The sequence below is a fragment of the Stegodyphus dumicola genome, chromosome 10 (genome assembly GCF_044657685.1).
Source record: "Stegodyphus dumicola isolate Sdum_Otavi_A_Nest chromosome 10, ASM4465768v1".
In the NCBI taxonomy this organism is placed as follows: domain Eukaryota; kingdom Metazoa; phylum Arthropoda; class Arachnida; order Araneae; family Eresidae; genus Stegodyphus; species Stegodyphus dumicola.
The window spans coordinates 26,685,549-26,707,436 of NC_140777.1; positions in this window are offsets into that span (position 1 = coordinate 26,685,549).

Sequence of the window (21,888 nt, forward strand, 5' to 3'; positions counted from 1 at the left end):
AAGAATTAAATCATTGCTAACCGCGACTGAGCAATCTATCATGTGGTTTTTGCTGATACAAACGGCGCCAATTAAATCAAGAATCAGTAAAAATAATTATATTTTATCAAAAAGGTTCTCTAAATTTGGAAAACCAAATAAGAAAATAAACTCAAGTGAAGAATAAAATTTAAAATAATTCGAAAACAAAATCAAGCGTAATTTTTTCATCATATTTAATGTGTTTAAAAACTAAATAATAAAATGTTTAGCCCCACAAGTTTACTCCTTTATTTCTAACTCTATGCTTATTCTCGCCTTTTATCTTCATTTGCAGACTATTAGAAATGAAGGAAATAATTTGCTGTCCCAAACTGGAACCAAGTTTCTCAGTGTTATGCAAACCATAAAATTCAAATTTGTATCTAATTTCCTTGATTTGGTCAGCATTTCTTTTTCAACTGCATTGCTAAAAACCAGTAAAATGAAATAAATCACTTGCATAGTGAGAAAGTTTAATATAATAGAAATCTGCGTCATCAAAACACTATTGCACTGACTGATCGCCCCCTGTAACTTCGCATTTGTGAATACTGAAAGCGTCTGCAGTGAATCAATAACAATGGAAGAGAAAATTCATCTACAAACCGGTAAAAAATATTTATACAAATCACCATTGACTAGCCTAATCATTTTAAGACAAGCCACCACTTACATTTCCTTTTCAAGGACAATTATATTTTATTCTTCTACAAGCATTTTCAGTCTTGAGTCTGTCTCAAAATGCAAATAGTTTTTCTACGAGATAAAGATTAATGTAAACTCCAAATTTGCCGAAATTTAAACAAACGCGATACTGGACCTAACTATGCTTAATAAATATAACAGTACTAACAGGCTTATATAATATACACAAACGATAACTGAACCTAATCAAACATATATTTTATTAGACCTTAATTAAAACAAAAGTGAATAAATTTTAAGCCATAAATCCAAATAGAAAAGTACCAGCTGAATCGCAAAATTTCAAATCATAATTAACTACAAATATATTTCTTTAGAAGAATCAAATAATATATAAATCAGTAACATAATTACAGTGTTTTCAGTCTTCACTTTAAAAGTTTGATACAAAAAATGAAACAGATAGTGCAGAGAAAGTAGACTGTAAAATAAAAAAAAATCAAGATATCATCTTAGTTGCTTTAAGATGATAACGAACGGTAACAGAACACCTATTACATTGAGTTACACTGAGATCAGATATCTATCTTCAATAGACAAAAATTTATGTGATCACTAACATAATTAATATCAAAATTCGTTTTTGAAGCTGCAATTTATCCAAAATTACATAATTATCCTAAAAACAAATCCACGCAATAATAATTATATAGTAAAAAGGGGAAAAGAAGAGGATGAAGGTACGGATTCTTATAATAAACTTTATCTCAAGGAACTATTATAATTATGACTGTTGTCCTACTATTATTATATCTATTATAACTATTATAATTATATCTATTATAGTATATGATATCAATCATAATGTCAATATACTATTATGTACTATTTTAAATACTAACTTTAAAAATAAACCGAAGTGTAGTGGGACTATACCTACATTACTTATAATAAACATTGGGTGTCCCACTACACTTCCACCTGAACCTGAACCCGTTACATTGGGTTACATCAAAGTTATCATTTGAATAAATGTCGTGCTTCTCAAAGAAATAGATAATTTGGTGTCAAAAATTATCCAATTTTTTTTCACTTTCATGTATGTCAGTTTAACTTAAACATTTAATGTTAGCAACTTAATAATAATCTGATGCTGAAACTATACACTGGAGAATTGACAAAAATCTTCTTGGCGAATGAGAAGGGAAAAGGTGAAGCAGTAAAACTGTTTAGTCACTAAGTTAAATTAAATGTTAAATATTGAATACTAAAGATGAAACTTATTATGTAAATTATTCTAGTACGAAAGTAGCCAAAATGATATAAGTTAAAATTTTTGTATCAGTCACATCAAAATCATAAATGTCATCCTAAAAGGACCAATGATATTCCAGTTTTATATTTTTATCTAAATTAATTCTCAAGGGGCCAATGTGAGATGAGCAATAACTATTATAATAATATATTATTAGCGTATGTGGATTAAAATAAATATTAACTGCATGCCTTACCAAAGAGTATGAGGAAAGAAACTACACCTACAATTTATTACGTACCTTATTATTTATCTAAACGTACGATTTATTAATTCGTAAACATAAACTAAAATAGCTCTCCATGTAATCTTAAAATTTAACACTGACTAATTTTGCTATAGGAAACATAATTACTGTAGTTGTTATAAATTGTATTGAATAAGAATATTTAAACGCTTAAAGAATAAAAACTGTAAAACATTACTTAAGTTAAAATTTTTATTTTGTTGCTTAAATTAAGGAGAAGAACCTCTACATTATAAGACCGTAAAACAATTTTTTTTTCACACAACGAACTAAATAAGAGAATGCTTTCAAAATTCTCAGGCAGATAGAAATAACTGTCCACTTCCACAAGAAGGGAATACACATTTTCTTCTTTTCTATCCATTTAAAAGGATAAGAAAGGTAAAAAGAAGAGACGGAAATCCCGAAAATATTCAATAAAGATCCCTAAGGAATTTGAAAAAACGAAACTGCGTCACCATTCCCGAGTGAGGCACTTATGCCTTAGGGATGAAAGAAAACTTGGAGATTTTTATGTATTTTAAACTTCACGAATTCCAAGAGAAATTTCAGAAAGTTCCTTCATCCAGGTGTTGTAAATAAACACAGAATACTTTTAAACATAGATTCAAAATATTTTTTATAACTTCTTTTCCATGTGAATAGAAATTGGTGTATGTTGAAGTGGTCTATTTTGCATTGTAAATCTCCGTCACTCATGCAAGAAACCAGTTTTTTAACAGTGCGAAAATTCTTTCTGCCAACTACCTTTTTTAGACTGGACGAATATCAAAAGAAAATATAGTTGTATGTAAATCTGAAGATGTTAGAGAAAGAGAAAATCGTCCTCGATTTAAATTATTTTTGAAGACTAAGAAAGAGACTTTATATGAAAAAGATAAGTTAGACTGAAAAGAATTTTGCAATATTTTTGCAGTTACAGTAATTAATTTATCTACCTATAGAACTGTGTAGAAATCCAACATTTCAAATGTTTTTATCTTGTTGATGAAATATCTGTATATGGAATCTGATCCCATGTACGACGTTGAGAAAATTTCAAACATTGGAGCTGTATAAAATACCTTAAACCAAACTGGCAAAATATCAGCTAGTTATTATTGAAGACTGAATTTCATTGAAGCAGAAAGGTTTTCTCCAGAAGATGGCAAAACATGAATTTTGAATTTAAAAATATGGAAAAATATATTTAGCGCAAATGAGTTAAAATAATCATAACTAACTCCTTTTAAGCGTAATTATTTGATAGCAAGCAATTTATTTATGAGTTCACGAAATGAAGCCATTCTATGAAATATTTTTAGAAATTTTTTAGTCACTTTTAGAAATATTTTGCACTTGCCTTAAATTTAAAGTCGAACATCTTAGCATATTAGCATTAAATTCTAACCGCAGGTAATTTTGTAAAAATAAAAATTTGATGTGGACGTCACATGACTTCCTAGTACGGCTCATTAAATTACAAACATTTTTTACTCCAACAATAAAATTATAGTAAATATTGTTGGATATTTAATACAATAAACTGATATTAAATATAGTTAGCTATTTATTTGTTTGGAAATTTGCATTCTTCTTCGTGGCTGCGCAGTGCTGAAGACGCGCTAAATTCAGCCCGCATATAGTCCCGCAGTAGAAGCAAAAAAAATGTGTCTCCTCCCGACATGCCTGTATCGAATGTGTGTGATCCCGATTACAGACATGGCCAGTAACAGTGATTTTATGCGGCCTTAGGCGGAGATCTGATGCACGGAATCCTGAGATAAAAAATAGCTGTCGAAGACAATAATGGGAGTAAAAGTCTAGCGGAGGGTTTTGGACAGCATTTATATGACGCATTGTATGGAAGTTGTGCAGTCAAGTACCTGCGACGTACTAGTTAAGTTAATCACATGTTATTCATTATCCATCTTCTTTATCTTAGTAGAACATTATGTTTTTGAAGCAGAAGACGTGAAATATGTGCCATACCCTCGCCGGGACTTGAACCTAGACCTCTCGAATACACAATACACGCTGAGTGTGCTACCGTTACACCTCGAAGGCATGCGTGAAGGAGGGAGAAAACACCTTATATATTATGTTTTTTTCTCACACGTCATAGGCTGAAATGTCCTGTTCATCGGTTTTGTTAAAGTTTATTTTAACATACAGCAAGCATTTTTCTTTAGTAGGCTACCAAGTTTTACACTACGCTACTCTCAGAATTATTGTTAGACTAACTATATATATAAATTGTTATTATATAGATAATTAGATTTCGTTATTTGTCGAAAATTAATATCCTTTAAAATTGACATGAATACTTTCATGCCAAAACATGAATACTTTCAAATCCATTTTACGATTCACTATGGAACAAAGAGTCCTTTGTTCTGTCCGTAGGTGTATATGAGTGGGGTGTATATATATTTATATTTATATATTGTACGTTCCGTTCTTTAAAAATAGTGGACTGTAAATTGACTTGATATTACTTCAGTATAGAACCCAAGAAACCTCAGAGTCATAACGTTGACCGAAACTTCTTTATTCGCTTTCAAACATTAAGTTGGTTAGAAACGGCGAAGACCACACTGCAAACTCCGACTTCGGTAGCGGCTTACCACACAAACTCAGAAGAACCTCTGCTTAATTGAAACTCCAGCAGTTCACAGCAACCTCAAAGCTCTAAACGCGAGCTTTAAAATCCTAACAAATTTGCGTCTGCGCCGCTCCTCGGTACAAAGAAAGACAATTTGCATAACATCGAGCATACCCCCAGCCTTGAAGTCCCAAGGGGGTTCAAACAATAAATTTAATCTGTTGAACTGAATAAACCTGAAAATAAAAATTAAAGTCTCTAAATCAGGAATTAAATGGAAAAGCACATAGCTTTGCTATAGGTAGTTTTATTTCACCATTGGAAGTGCGTAAACTCATCACTCGAACTTTCTCATCAAGACCAGGATACACTTTAGTAATTCTACTTAATTTCCAACGTAGCGGAGGTATATTTTCGTTCTTAATAAGAACCATATCACCAACCTTCAGATCTTATTGCAACTTGCACCACTTGGGTCTCTTCTGCAACTTAGATAAATACTTACTGCTCCATCTCTTCCAGAAATGTTGAAATAACCTTTGCACGTTCCTCCAACGATCACTGCAGCTCATGGTTTCTTGAATTTGGTTAGATTCTGGAATAGCGCTTAAAGCCGCTCCGGTTAAAAGGTGTCCTGGTGTTATCGTCTCCAAGTCGCTACAATCACTTGAAGCTGGTACCAAAGGCCTAGAATTAAGACAGGATTCAATGTGGGTTATTAATGTCAAAAATTCCTCGTATGTTAGAGTAAGTGTTCCTAAACATCTAAGTGATGTTTCATAGACTTGATACCCGCTTCCCGAACCCCTCCAAAATGAGGGGCAGAGGGAGGATTAAATAACTATTTAATATTTTCTGAAGAAATATAACCGTGTAGCTATTCATCACGTTGAACAATAGAAAAGGCTTTCCTTAATTCTTTATTAGCTCCTATAAAATTCGTTGCACAATCACTGTGAATTTCACATTTGCCTCTACCAGCTATAAACCGCTTAAGTGTCGCGAGGAATGATTTTGTTGAAAGATCTCCAACTAATTCTAAATGTATTGCTCTTGTAGTAAAACAAATAAATAAACATACGTAACACTTAAAGATTTTGCCTCCTCTACCAGGACGATATTTAACGTTACATGGTCCTGCTAAATCAATCCCTACACGAGAAAAAGCTCTACTTTGAGTAACTCTTGAAGCGGGTATATCTGCTATTAGCTGAGTTGCAGTTTTGCGCTCTAACTCTACGGCAGATAACACATTGGTTTATACACTTTCTTATAATATCTCTAGCATTCACAATCCAAAATCTATGTCGTATGACAGAAGTGAATAACTGCGTACCTGCGTGAAGATACGTGTCATGATAATGCTTAATAATTAAACGCGTGATATTGTGATTCTTAGGTAAAATCATAGGATGTTTCTGATTATTTGAAACTGTAGAGTTTCTGAGCCTTCCGCCTACACGCATTACGCCCGCGTAATCCAAGAAAGGACTTAAAGACAGTAATTTACTTGATGTCTTTAAGGGTTTACCAGAGTCTAAACAGAATAATTCTTCTGGAAATTCGGCTCTTTGTACAATCCTAACAATCATAGAAGTAACTTCGCAGAATTCTTCAGTAGATAAATAACCCTTTATACGCTCTGTAGGTAACTTACTACAATTATTTCTGAATCTTAAACATCACGTTAACACTCGACATAACTTTAAAGATGATGAAAATCTTGAAAACACACTAGGCTCTTCAAATTTGGAAACATTTGAACTGAAACCTTTTTTCAATTCCTTCAACATAACCTCACCCTCTAATTCTACACTTGAATTTTGCTGTACATGATTTAGGGATTCGTTTAACCACTGCGGTCCGTTCATCCATAACTGACATTGTAAGAATTCTGATGGAATAAAACTTCTGGTCCCACAGTCTGCAGGATTTTGTTTCCCAGCAACATAATTCCATTGAATACCTGGAACAGCTTCCTGGATTTTTGCAACTCGATTTGCCACAAAAGGTAGCCAACGGCGAGGTTCGGGCGAAACCCATGCCAATGTAACCCGCGAGTCTGTCCATGCGTAAATATTGTTAATAGGGCAGTTCTATGCATGATAATACTGCATATAAGAGGTTGGTTAAAACTAACGCAGCACACAACTCGTCTGGTTTTAAACACAACTCGTCTGGTTTTTAGACTGGGTTTTTAAGGGCGCTACTCTGGTTTTCGATGTCAGAAGGCTGACTTTGACTGACGAATCAAGGTTGATTGTTCGGAGATAGAGGACTGCACAATAAGCATTTTCTGAAGCGTCGCAGAAAGCATGGATTTCTATAACTACTGCCCTTGGACTCAAGACATACCTCGGAAATTGTAAGCTTGAAAGTAAGAGCAATTCTAGATAGAAACGCTTCCATTTTCTACTTATTCTCTTATCAACGAGTTCATCCCAACCCAGCTGTAAGTTCCATAACTCTTGTAATAATATTTTTGCGTATATTATTGTTGGCGCTAACCATCCCATTGGATCAAAGATTTTGGCTACCTCTGATAAAATAGTCCTCTTAGTAAACTCTTTATCACTTATTGCATACCTAAAAATGAAATGTATCACTAGAGTTGTTCCAATTAATTCCCAATACCTTTATTTTCTCGTCACTGGTTATTTCAAGAGAAATACTGGATTCTCGTAAGCACTCGGGAATATTCTCTGAAATAGCTGAACTGTTTGAAATCCACTTCCTTAAGCGGAATCCACCCCTTTTCATTATTTCATTCAACTGCTGAACTAGAACATTCGTTTCCTCTTCACTTTGTGCTCCTGAAAGCAAATCATGAACGTAAAAATCACGAAGGGCAATTTTTGATGCTAAAGGGAATCTCACTTGTTCATCTAATGCAAGTTGTTTCATTACTCTAGTAGACAAATATGGCGCACAGGCAGTCCCATATGTAATATGTAACTGTCACTAATCTAAATGTACTCAAGGGCTCACTAAGACTATCCCTCCAATGCATTCGTTGCCAATTTGTATCTTCTGGGTGAACACGAATTTGTCTGAACATCTTCTCTACATCAGCACATACTGCAATTTTGTGAGTTCTAAACCGTACAAGAATCGGAAACAGCTCTTGTTGAACTCTTGGCACAACCATCAAAATATCATTTAATGAAAGACCCGATGTCGTTTTAGCTGAAGCATCGAAAACAACTCTCAGTTTAGTCGTATTACCTGATTCCTTTAATACGGCATGATGAGGCATGTAATACGTAGAGTCAATAAGAATCTCTCCCTCAGGCACTCCCTCCATATGTCTCAGCTCAAGGTATTCCCTCATGAAATGCTTATACTGTTCATATATCTGATACCTTTTTAGAAGTGAATTTTCTAAAGATTGAAATCTACGCATAGCTAATTGTCTGGAATCTCCAAGCTGCGAAGGCGGAGAGTGAAACGGTAATTTCACAGTATATACCCCACTTTCCTCTCTCGTATATGTAAATTTGAAGTAATCTTCACATGCTCTCTCCGATTTAGTAAGCATGTCAAACGTAGGTGCGGCATCCAATTTCCAAAAGTCAGACAGCATCTGATCAGTTTCCACTTGTATATTATTCACATAGATAGTAGGATTAATTTGTGTTGAATTATTCACACTACCTGAAATTATCCATCCTAGTTCAGAACGAGAAGCTACTGGTTTACCTTCTTCGCATTTAATTATTTCTCCCTTTAAAAGAGGTAAGGCAATATCTACGCCTAAAAGTATATCAACAGGCCCACTTTTGTAAAATGTTGGATTTGCTAACATTAAATCATTATATTCCTCAACGTACTTCTTATCCAATGTAAAATGCGGCAAAGTTCCAATAATTCTATTGATGATAAATACTGGTGTTTTAAATGACACTTTCGCCGGAAAATGCGGAACGAAGTTTATTTCCGTAATTCCATTAGTTTTCGTATCCAAAGACCCTAAACATGAAATAAAAACTTTGGTATTTCTTCTTGCTAACCCTAGCCTTTGTACACAATCTTCTGAAATTAGGCTTGCTTGACTGCCAGGGTCAAGAAGGGTTCTACACAATTGGTATTCACCCGATGAATCTAACACTTTAATAACAGCCGTACATAATAAACTTCACGAAACACAAGATTTAATCACTGGACTAGAACTTGCGATATTCTCCCCTGACCCAACCGCTTGAGCGCGAGGTTCTGGTTCAGGGAAAAATGGCTTAGCCGTCATTGATAATTCATTCGAACTGTTCGTAACTCCTTTACGTGCCTTTTGTTCATTTTGAACTCTTTCGAAATGCAGTAGTGTGTGATGATTGTTAAACCACTTTTTACATTTATGTGTACTTCTACACTCGAAAGCTTTATGATTTGAAACCAAACAATTAAAACAAACATTATTTCTCTTGACAAAATTAACGCGTTCCTGAAAATTCAGATTTAAAAACTTATTACATTTAAAAATTGAATGACCGGCTTTACAATACCTACACTGCGCGCGAATCTCTGAAGCCAATGAAGTTAATTTGTCTTTTGTAACTTGTTTATCAACACCTTGCGTTTAACCTGCTTGCAAGGTTCTGGCATGAGATTTCAAGAACTCTAACAGCTCATTAAGTGTTGGTAGTTCCTCACTCTTTAATGTTCTTTTCCACCATACTCTCGTCGAAGAATCCAATTTAAACTGTACGATAAACATTAAAATAGTATCCGCGAATTGCTCCACTTTGAATCCTAGATTTTCAAACGAACATACACATTCTCTTACAGTGTCTACTAACGCTAATATCTGACTAGGAATTTCAGCTTGTAAATTTGATAAATACAATATTTTCTTTAATAACGATGAAAGTAATTCTCTCTTATGTGAAAATCTTTGACACAATAAATGCCCCGCTATTTCGAAATTCCTGTCACAAATAGTTAAAGCTTGAACAATCCGCAAAACATCTCTTTTTAAAGAACCCTTTAAATATTGTAGCTTTTGTACACCTGATAAACGGTCATTATCCACTATTGCCGTTTTAAATAAATCAAAAAATGATAACCATTCTTCAGCACTGCCACTAAATACAGGAAGAGTTTTCTTAGGTAAGCGTAAACTCGCTATTTCACAAGATTTAGTTTCCACACTAATGTCTTTAACATTCTTAACTCTGGTTAGCATTAAAATTAACTCATCAACAGTACCTTGTATGACCTGCTGTTCTTCTATAAAGACATCAATATCTTTTTCTTCCCACACTACAAATATGTTAGTAAAAATATCCGAAAGTTCGGTCATTACATTATTTAATCTAGATTTAAAAAGTTCTAACTGATCAACATCCACACAATCGTAAGTCACTGTAATTTTCTCTTTTAGTTTACTCAACTTAGCTTTAGCTACACGCTTTTTAGTCTTAAGCGTTGTAAATTCCATTATCTAATAAGAAAGATATAAAAACACACTGACTCACCAATTTTACTGCCACTCCGTAGCCGACGGATCAAAAACATGTACGTTCCGTTGTTTAAAAATAGTTGACTGTAAATTGACTTGATATTACTTAAGTATAGAACCCAAGAAACCAAGAGTCATAATGTTGACCGAAACTTCTTTATTGGCTTTCAAACATTAAGTTGGTTGAGGAACGGCGACGGCCACACTGCAAACTCCGACTTCGGTAGCGGCTTACCACACAAACTCAGAAGAACCTCAGCTTAATTGAAACTCCAGCAATTCACAGCAACCTCAAAGCTCTAAACGCGAGCTTTAAAAACCTAACAAATTTGCGTCTGCGCAGCTCCTCGGTACAATTTGAATAACATCGAACATATATATTTGGTGCGGTCGATTGGAACCAAAACGAGAGTTGCACAGCAGCAGTCCTATATGCAAAATTTCAACGTTCTGAGGCTACTTCATTTTGAACTATGCTAGATATATACATACGTACCTACGTACAGACGCCACGAAAAAAATCTCTTCTGAATCCATTTTAAATCAGTTTTATAATTCGTTAATTCGTCAACAGAGTCTTTTGTTCAGTCCTTACGTAGAGATGCTCCTAAAAGTATCGTTTAATTACATTCGGTAGCGGTCATACTGGATATTTACATTGAAATATACCTGGAATTTTTCGTGATTACGGTACTTCTTTTACTTCGTACAATGAAGTAAAAACAAGAATATTTGAAGCGAGAAATAAAACCAGTATAAATAATTTCAAGATGAAATTTATTAAAGCAGGAATATTAAATGCATATTGGCAACGTACAATCTTTATAATGAGTCTGAAATTCTTGTCTTGATTCACTTGAAATAAATTCTTTCAGTCTGTAGATTTAGCTGAGTAAATTTACTAAAATGGCATTTCAAGTAATTTCTTAAAGCCTTGCTTTAAAATTTTAATGATTATTATTTTCCACAATGTGCCTCTGAACATTAATACTAGAATATTGTATATGAGCTTGAATGTTTTGAATTATGAAATAAAAATCGAGATTTCTCGTAGTTTTCGTAAAAGCCCTCATGGTTGACTTAATCTCACTACTGACTTCGAGGTCTCCAGAAAAGTCATCAGTGGACATCGTGGCCGAATTCGAAACGGGTCTCTTATAAGAAGACAATGCTACTTCAGCCAGTGAAATTACAGATCGAAAGTGACCCGCATCGCTGCAAACGTGCTTATCAGAACACACAGTTGATCGATAGTCGACGTAGGAATGTTCATCTGCAAAACTGTGCTCAGTGAAATTCGATATAATAATAGGGGGACCGGAAAGTAATGTCGCTTTCTTACATTACATTCACACGAATAAATTTTTAACACGTTTTTATTTTTAATCGATAATGTAATCATCCTCGTTATCAACAACCTTTTGCCATCTAGTGTGCAGATTTTCAATCCCCAGACCGATATAAATCAATTGGTTTTTGAGTAAAATATCTGAAGATGGCTTTTTGGATATCATTCAAATTTTAAAATATTTTGAAAAATGTTGTAGGGATCGGAATAAATTGAAATCCAAGTGTACGATATCGAGCGAGTATGGCGGGTAATGCAGCACCTCCCATCCCAATTCAGTCATTTTTTCCAGTGTCCGTCTTGCACAGTGCGGTCTTGCATTGTCGTGTTACATAATGATGCTACTTCTATTGGCAATCGCCGGATATTTTTCGATTAAAGATTGGTTCACTCGATCCAATTATTCACAATAAAGATCTGCATTAACAGTTTGTCCAGGTTTCAGCAATTCAAAATAAACAATTCCGCGAATACTCCACCAAACACACAGACCCCTTATAAAACACATAACCCCTATTAAAACTGCCTTTTGCGCTTTGAATTATCATATAGGACCAATTTTTCGTCTCCAGTAATCAAGTGATCAAAAAACGGTTCTGTATGGTGCCGTTGAAGCAATACGTTGCATGTGATGGATCGGTTGGCTTTGTTTTCTTCGGACAGATTATGGGGGACTCAAACACCTGCTTTGCTTATTTTTTCATCTTGCTTTAAATATTCTTGGATGGTCGACCAAGGTTGGTTAAGAGTGTTTGACATGGATTTGCTTTCCCTTCTGCCCTTAGCATGTTGTCGACATTCGCAGAAACGACATTACTTTCCGGTCCCCCTATTAGTAGCTTAGAAATTTTAGCATAGCCTTTGAACATTACATTTTTTTATTCCGAAGATTTTCAGTCCATAATTTGTTATAATACTGAAAGTTATAATTTTACTTTCTGAATATTTAGAATCCTTTTAAATATATTAATAACACTATAATTAAAATGTAGTGCGTAAATAGAAATAGAATCATATTTTTTCATTTTGGTATGCAAGTTAAAACTTATTTACATACATGAAATATGCTAACTAGGAATTGTTGTGAAATGTATTGAATGATAGATGAGTACACTGAAATTTCTAATCATTTATTTATAATTTCGTGTTTTGGTCTCTGCTGTCCATTCAAAAGAAACCAGTCCTGAAGTATCAATACTGATTGTAACTGTAATTGATAAATGATTGAATTGAATAAAACTGAATTATTATCGAGAAGGCACTTATACCGCTGCTGGAGAAGTAGAGCCATGCTACCAGGGATTATTTCTTAGAGTAGTGAATGAAAATTTCAAGAGGAATAATTTATTTTAATCCTGGCAACTTAAAGTGGTATCTAAAGTAAAACTCAAAATATAACTCACTTTAAACTTGAATTTATATTAATTTACTGAAAATGTGAAAAATTCCTAGATTCTTATGTGTAAAAGATAGATTTCTTGAACAACTTCTTTTACGCTTTTTAGCGGGCAGGAGCTATTCCTGTTGTGTTTCTTTAAATCAAAGGTGTTTCAAGTTAGCTTTAGATACATAGTTGAAAGGACCACTGACTTAGAGAAGCTTACAACCAGGATTTGGTATGCAAGTTTTAATTACTAAACAATATTTCTGTAGCGTTGTATTTTAGCCTTTTTTCAGTAGTACACTGAATAAAAAACCGGAAATGAAGTTTCATTCATAGACAAGACGGTGAGCGATGAGATATTTATCGTAGCAGGAAATGTGAAAAATGGGCAGTGCATTCGCTGGGACTCGAATTTCGGACTTCCCGTTACACGATAAAAGGCACGCGATAAGTAAAAAGAAAATTTCTTTACATTCTTCCCTACTTAAACAGCGACTTAAGGAGGAGGCTTAAGGGTTTCCCACTTAACCTACTTAAAGAAGAAGCGGGGACTCAGCTCCCAAATCGAGGTGGTGACGAATTATCCCTCACCACATCTTCGTTTGGTCACCGTTTGTAGAACAATGCATTTTTTATTGGAGCAGAAAATATGAAAATTATGCAACGCTGTCGCCAGGACCGGATTTAGACTTGATAAGGCCCTAGAGATATTAGATCCATTATAAGTCCACATATTATACGTCAGTGCCAAATATGATTTTCAGATATCTAGAGGATTTTTTGGGGGTCTTGAAGAAAGTGCTATAGCTAAACTATAGATTTTCTAGCTTGTGCGTAAATCCTGCACTGGCTGTCGTTGGTTTTCGCCCTCCTGAACTTTTGATTGTTAGCCGTATTTATTCGTAAGTATATCAGTATTCGTAAGCACGTGTTGAGAAAGAAAATAACTTACAACACTTTACTATAACTTGCATGTTTGTAAAATAAAAGTAGATTAATTTTCACCAATAATAGCAGCAATAATTTATAAACTGAATAACAATATAGTGTTAAGATCACACTTACTTAATTAATGCAAGATTACTTTACTTAATACAAGATATTTTATTTACTTAATGCAAGACATTTCCTTTACATAAAACAAGATTACTTCATACATATTTCTATAATCCCAAGATCATTTTATTTCACTGTATGGTATTTATTAAAATATCCTTACCAATTATGTTTAAGCTATCAAAATGAGAGTTATTAATACTAGTGACAATACTTCGATTGTATTTGCATTGTTTTAATGCAGTATTTAACGATCATCTTGATTATGTAATATAAAAAATAGAACATATGCGTTGTAAGCATTATACAAATATTATTTATACTTCAAATTGAAAATATAAATTAAAAATAAAGTAAATTAAACTGAATGAAATCCAGTCTGTAAAAGGGAACTGGAATTTAATTCATTAGTTCTTTTAAGTAAAGAAATGTATTAATTAGAATTGTTTTTTGTCCCTATAGACGTGCAGCATCAGAATCAGTAAATAAAGACGAAGCGCTTACAAGAAAGCCAGTCATAAAGCAAAATAAAAATTGAGCATGGTAGGTAATGTTAAAAAGAAAGAAGGTTAGTAATAATTACTTACCATAAAAGAAGTACAACTATAATTCTTTCAAAATTGACTTCGTTCGTGCAAAATAAAGATTATTGTTTTTTCTTTTCTGCATTTTTCCATTTTTGAATCTTTCTCCTGAAACGAGAAATTCCTGCTTTCCTCTTTTGAATTTAATTAATATCATTAGTTTGAAGAGCAGAAATGAGGGCTTGTGTCTCAGTGGATTTTTTAATAGTTCTTTTTTAATTTTCTTCAGAAGTAAATATTATGAAATACATTAATTACAAATACATTTTGTTTCTCCTTTCCTCACGCGTGATATGAGCATAATAATATTTGATTGAGACAGCTTCAAATTTATCCCTTCCCAATGGAATTTCAAAGTAATCAGTTATGTTTCCGAGCTAAGTTTAATAAAAATAACAACTCGTTATTAGACAACATTAAAAAAACTGTTTTATACGGGTGCACGTAATATACGACGTTAGAAAAAAATGAATTGACATAACAGTAATACTATTTATAATAATTTTAAGTTAGGAATATGAAAATAGACAAGATGAGGTTTAATTGTAATTGTAATGAATCTGATATATTAACTTAGGGATATTGTTAAGAATAAAATAAATTAAATCACTAAGAAGTACGCATGCTGAATTTTAATCGTGTTAGAAACGCAATGTATAGTTTTATTTTAAAGTAATTTAAAACTCTGCCATGACGTCGCGTGATAACACTTGAAAAAGGCTAGTAATTTTATATTTATACATGTGGAGATTAGAAAGAAAGGCAACATTTGAAAGGCTTCATGGTTTGTATACTATATGTATGCTTATGATCATGTAAAAATTGGAGGGATTCAACTACTAATATTTCTAACGACAAAAATATAAATTACTAAGATGTATTCGTATTACTTTTAAATACATTAGATTCGTTCTGATGTTATGAGTTACCATCGGAGTGATAATTCTTCACATCATGGACTTCGTTAATGGATCCCATGATCCCATTTTTGAGTGGAGAATGTAAGGAATTATCGCCTCCTCCGTGCAGTATTTCGTGGTATAAGTGGTTATTACGTTCAGCTAGCAAATCATAAAATCTTTGTTCAAAATTGGATGAGAATCCTGTTTATTTCTCACGCTCTCTGGCTATAAAAGCAAACTGTTGCCTCTGCATTGCATGATCCTTAAGCCACAAAGAATGACAACATCAACGCAGCCAAATGAATAAATTGGCAGGTTGGTAACCCCGCAATTTTTAAACACGATTGTAAATTAAAAATGCAAACATTACAGTTTTGTATCAGCAAAGCAAATACCGAGGTGAAACGAGTAATGACTCTTAAAACAAAAGATGCATCAACAATTTTGTGTGATACAGCGTCTGCTGTAGATAATGCGGCGAGTGAGTACAAGGTTTGTCTTCTGAGTAGCTTCCTGAACATAAGGATCTTAATAAAAATTAATTCTTCAATAAATACGCCTTATCAGTGCTGAAAAATAAAAACCTTAATAACAGAGCTTATAAACAAAATGATACGCTTCCAAACGTCATAAAATGCAAGGCATGAATACTTCTCAACGATGTCTTTCGACTCCAATGTATGCAACAGATAAGTGTAATTCATATGTTTGATCGCCAAAGAATGTTGTTGCCAGTCATAAAGAAAGCTCAGTTCATAGACCGATCTTTCAAAACCGGAAAGAGTAAAATATTGGAAACTATGCACCAAAACGTCCGAAAATATAAGTGAGAAAAATTCAATTTTATATGTGTTCGTTGTCTGAAAGAGTATTGCTTGGCAGAATTGTTTTACGCCAAGCAGAGTTTGGCTTTAATGTAACCCTAAAGTTATTTCGTGTTTGCCTTATTAGTATGTATGGTTTTTTGACTTGATGTAAGAGCATATGGTTGCTCGCTTTTAGCAAAGTTACATAGGTAACTAACTATAAGCACATGCGTGTGCTAGTATACAATAATGTTGTTTTTGTTAAAATAAATTTGTTATTGTTAATAACAGTCCACTTACTGAAGTTAAGTTTCATTAAATAAGTTTGAACTATCTTCGGCAGGAACAATATAGAAGAGCATAAAGTATTTAAATATTATGAAGGAATCAAGCATTTTACAATTTTGAGCCAGAAAGTAATGTGCCAGAAATTAGTGCCATCGAAAACAAAAACTTTCAAATGAAAATGTTAAAAATTTTTTTTTGATAAATGAGAAATAACATCGAAATGCACACTGCACCATTTTCCAGGTTTTCTTACAATTCTTCCTATTATTTTATTAATTTATGTTTACCGAAGCTTATTTCCTCTAATAATAACTAACAAATTTAAAAACATAATTAAAGTAACTTTCGAATTGGTATGGCCATTTTGCGCCCCTTCTAGTGATCCACATGAGATTGTCCCGGCTCTGATTGTGGGTAGTATTATATTGTTTAATACTGTAAACTGTATTGAAGAAACAATAAAATCCGTACTGAACATGATAGATGTTAAATTAAGTAGAATAAAACGTATTATAAGTAATTGTATAATAAAAGTTAATTGGAGAGATATTAAAAGATACTAAACTTTCACTGTGGGCTAAACTATCGAATTGTTAAACTTGATAAAATAATACTTTTTAACATATTGTAAAACGGAAATAACTAATTTGAACTATTTCGCGTTTTCGTTAAAGAATTTCTGAAAGAAGGTGCAGTCTTTTCTGATGCCTGTTTTAAAAGCAACTGAGAATGCCCTAGTTTCACCAAGTGAGTACGAACGTAACCTCTCACATAATGAATTTAATAACGTTTCATGCCAAGAACTATAGTGCAGCATAAGAAATATGAAAATTATAAAGTGTTCGTATATTCTCCTAAGTTTATTTATGTTTTAAGCGTACATATTTTTAAAGGAATATATTTGGTGTTGTGTACCAAAAGCTAGCAGAGAAATCAGAAAAAAATACTAGTAAACTAATTTTATGACAGTCTAGAAGCTACAGTAACTGTATAATATGAGGGAATATGCACGTCAATGGTAAAAATGCACGTCAGCTTTCATTGATTGTATTTTACTTTTTCTCTGACTTAAATTATAAAATGTGATTTCAGTGACTCAAATTAAGAGTACTTCTAAGTATTGAAATTTGGAAGTATGCCTTTCTCCAGTCTTTTGTTGCATTTCTTTATCTTCTCTAAACTGAAATGTTGTTTAAACATGTTATTGATAATTCAAACTGTTGAATAATATTAAATTAATTTTTTGAAAGAGGTACAATTCCTGTTCACTTTATGGTCAGAAATCTATCAATCAATTAGCATACTTTGCATACTGTAATTGAGACCCTGTAACTTTATTGTTTTATGTTTAGACCATAATTCATTAATTTATTTGTGGTATATATTATCATTTGAGTACTGAGAGATTGCGAAAAGTAATAATTTGAGCAGTCCGGCAAAACAGCAAAGGAAACTCTCATTTCTAAGAAATTATCTATTGAGCGGAAATCCTAACATATTTAATCTCCCCATCAAATTCCAGTCCTAGAGTATTTTCTTCAATAAATACTTAGAATCACTTGAACAGTGTAAAATCATTCAGCTTTCAACTCTAACTTAAATGGAACTTTGACTTGTGCTAATTGTATCTTTCAACTCAGTGCATTGAATAATTGACTGGCAACGTCTTAATTCATGTCGCAGCATAATTCCATGTTTATTTTATTCATTTTTTTATCTTCGAAGTAGATGTCGAAAGAATGAATCTCTAAAAATACTTTAGGTCTAATGGACAATGTTATTAAAATACCTCTTATGTTTATCTGGAATATGTTTTAAGCATTTAAAAAATCAATACATGGACTGTAACGCTTCACAGAAAACCACTGTTACGCTATAAGTACATGATACATGACCATGTCCTTTAAATAAATATTAAAAATAAAAAGCTGTTTTGTAAAAATGTATGAACATATTGAATAACTGATGTCAAGAATTTCAGTAATTTTAGATGAAGAAAAATTTTTTAAATAGTTCAGTTCAGCAGATTAATGAATTACAGTCATTTTGTTATACGTTCGAGGTTCAGTAAAGGTACTTCAAATGTTTTGATATTTTTAGATGAGTGTTTGTATGAAATTTTTGAAAATGTCACTATATTAACACATTTTGATGACTTCATAATGTCACTTTTTCATCCCTTAAAATATCTGATGCGGACTCCACATGACTTCCTTGTGCGGAATGTTAAATCATCCTTTTTTTGCCGCATTTTATTTAAACATATTTCCGCGAATTTTATTAGAATTAGATTTCTCATCCAATTAATTCAGTTCTCACTTCGCAGTAAAACAAAAATACATAAAATCTCAAAATATCTTCATTCCAAATTAAAAATAAAGGAAAAAAATAAAATATGAAATACAATTAAAACAAGAAAAAAACCTTTTTTACAAATTAAAATTAGAGTTTCTACGCAAAAACAAGCAATTCGGCCAGCAGGCAAGAAGGCAGATATTTCGGTAAAAAAAACTGAAAATTTAATTTTGGTCCCACTCGGCAAAAAGATATTGAAGGTGCAAAAACTGACTTAATTCACTATTCTGCTACGTTTCAAGTGTAAACAGGTATGGCTGCTATGATAAACAAGCAAAATGCCATGTATAGAAACATGACTTCCTTGTACGGAGTATTAGACTATATGCATTTTTTCTTGATTTCATTTAAACTTATTTCCCCGAATTTCATTAAACATATATTTCTCATTCAATTATTTCATTACTCACTTCAAGGCAAGGCAAAAGTACATAAAAGCACAAAATATCTCCATTAAAAATTGAAAGATATAGAAAAACATAAAACACCAAATACACTTAAAATAATAATAATAATAATAATAATAATAATAATAATAATAATAAAAAGAAAAAAACAATTTTGACAATTAAAATTAGAGTTTCTACTCAAAAACAAGCAATTCGGTCAGCAGCCAAGAAGACAGATTTTTAGGTGCACAAAATAATTAAGAATTTCCTTTTGATTCCACTCGTAGACACTGATGGTACAGAAAGACCTAGTTCACTATTCTGCTAAAATGTAAAATATATAGCTGGTATGGTAGGAAAAATTAGGCTTTGCCGCACTTGAACATTTTTTAAATTGTTGATAACTCTAGAACTATTGCATGCAGATTAACTAAAGGCATAAAAACCTTAACCCGAACATAAAAGCAACATAATTCCATTACTTAAGCGAGATACATACATACAGACTTACATACGTACAGACGTCACGAAAAAAATCTCTTTTGATTCCACTTAAAACCAATTTTATAGTTTGTTTGGGGAAAAAAAGAGTTCTTTATGCTGTCCTTTGATACAGACGTCACGCAAAAATATCGTTAAATTGCATTGGATAGCGGTCAAAATGGATATTTTCGTTGCAATATGATACCCGGAATTCTTCGTGATTACGATACTTCCTTCGTTTCGTACAAGAACGCAAAAAGTGAAAAATAGGAGAATTTTGTTACTTATTTCGAGAAACGTATAACAGCTTCGTGCGATGAAAAAGGCATGTAGGATCGCCAATCCATGATTAGATCTTAATTTTAAAGGCTTTTGCTACAATGAATGCAGCCCGTTTTTTAACAATTATGAAAGTGCATAATTAAAGTTGAACGCTTTCATATTTATACACGAAAAATTGAAAAATGAGAAATCTGGGAATATTCAGTTCCAGTTTATTACACAATGCGATAACTACCCACAATACCTCAACGTAAAGTGAATAATTACTTGAAAGCATTTTTAGATAAAACATAGAATGGATCTTACTTGAAAAATGCACTATATTTAATATTCAGAATTTCCATATATTCATGGTTTATTTGGGATTAAACATTTCACCTCACATAAATGCATATACTATCTCCATCGATGCATTTAACTTGGCTCTTACATTGATATTCGATAATTAGTTTACTTCCCAATTACCGAATTTAAATTAATGATCGTTAGTAATTATATGACCAAGAAAATTTTATCGATAACCGATTAAGATTTAGAATCGATTTCATAAAACATTTAAGCAGTAAATTACACTCACTGGACGAGACTCAAAATATTTTTCCATCCCGTTAATTAAACTTACTACTGATAAACTGCAGAGTAAAAATAATATAAGTACATAATGAATTTATTAGCAAAATATTTCATGAATCTAAAAGATCAAATTATCAACATTAATTTTTAATTTACAGTTAATAGAAATTTAGTTAGTAAATTAAATGTATCTTTATTTCTACAAAGGAAAATAGTAAATAACAACCCATTCTAAAATTTTCACAGAATCTCCCAGGCTTAATAAACATCCTAAATCCATAGGTTATTTTTTTCCTTCAAAATTTATTTCATTGGTGTGGAAAAAGCGCTACCGTAAAAAATTATAAATATTAGTTCAGTTATTGGGTAATGCGATAACTAGCCGTGTAGACGCAGCACATTGACACTATCAGGTAGAAAAGAGGTGTTTATTTAAAAAATAATAATTAAAAATATTGCTTTTAAGCCTTTGTTATTAAATTGCAGAAATAAACATTACTTTCGATTTCTTTTCTCTATAATATAGCATTTAAAATATGTAAATATTTAGTTTTGTTGTAGTATTTTCATTTCATAATGTACATGTAAATTAAAATATAGTAAAATCCAAACAAAGCACGTTTCACTCTTCAGAAAACTAACCTATAAATGTAATACTTTATCTTGCGTATAATTCCTTAACAGTTCATCTCTCATCATATATCTTCGGTAATTCTCAGTTAGGAAGCCGTACAATGTGATGATTGAGCTTACGCACAGAAATGGTAGAAGCAATCGTGAAAGTTGAATATTTCTTAAACATTCATGAGAAATTCAGCTAAACTGGCGAAGTCTGCTCACCCTTCTCAAGCAGGTACATTTGCGTTTAGTTACGGATTACTTTATTTCTATTGCTCAATCAAGGTTTCAGTTTAAAATTTTTAAAGTTTAATTATTATTGTAGGAAATATTTCTTAAGTTATGTATGTACATGACGTCATAAGCGCTATATCAGAAAAACATGATAGAAATTAATTTCGAAGTGTTGTGTTGTATTTCGGGGAGATCTATTTTCAGAATAGAAGCTTGAAATAACAAACAAAAAATGGCATTTATGAAAGTAAAATTTGTCAAATTTACTTTCATAAATGTCAAAAGTTAATTTTAATAAAAATTCAAAATTTTAATAAAT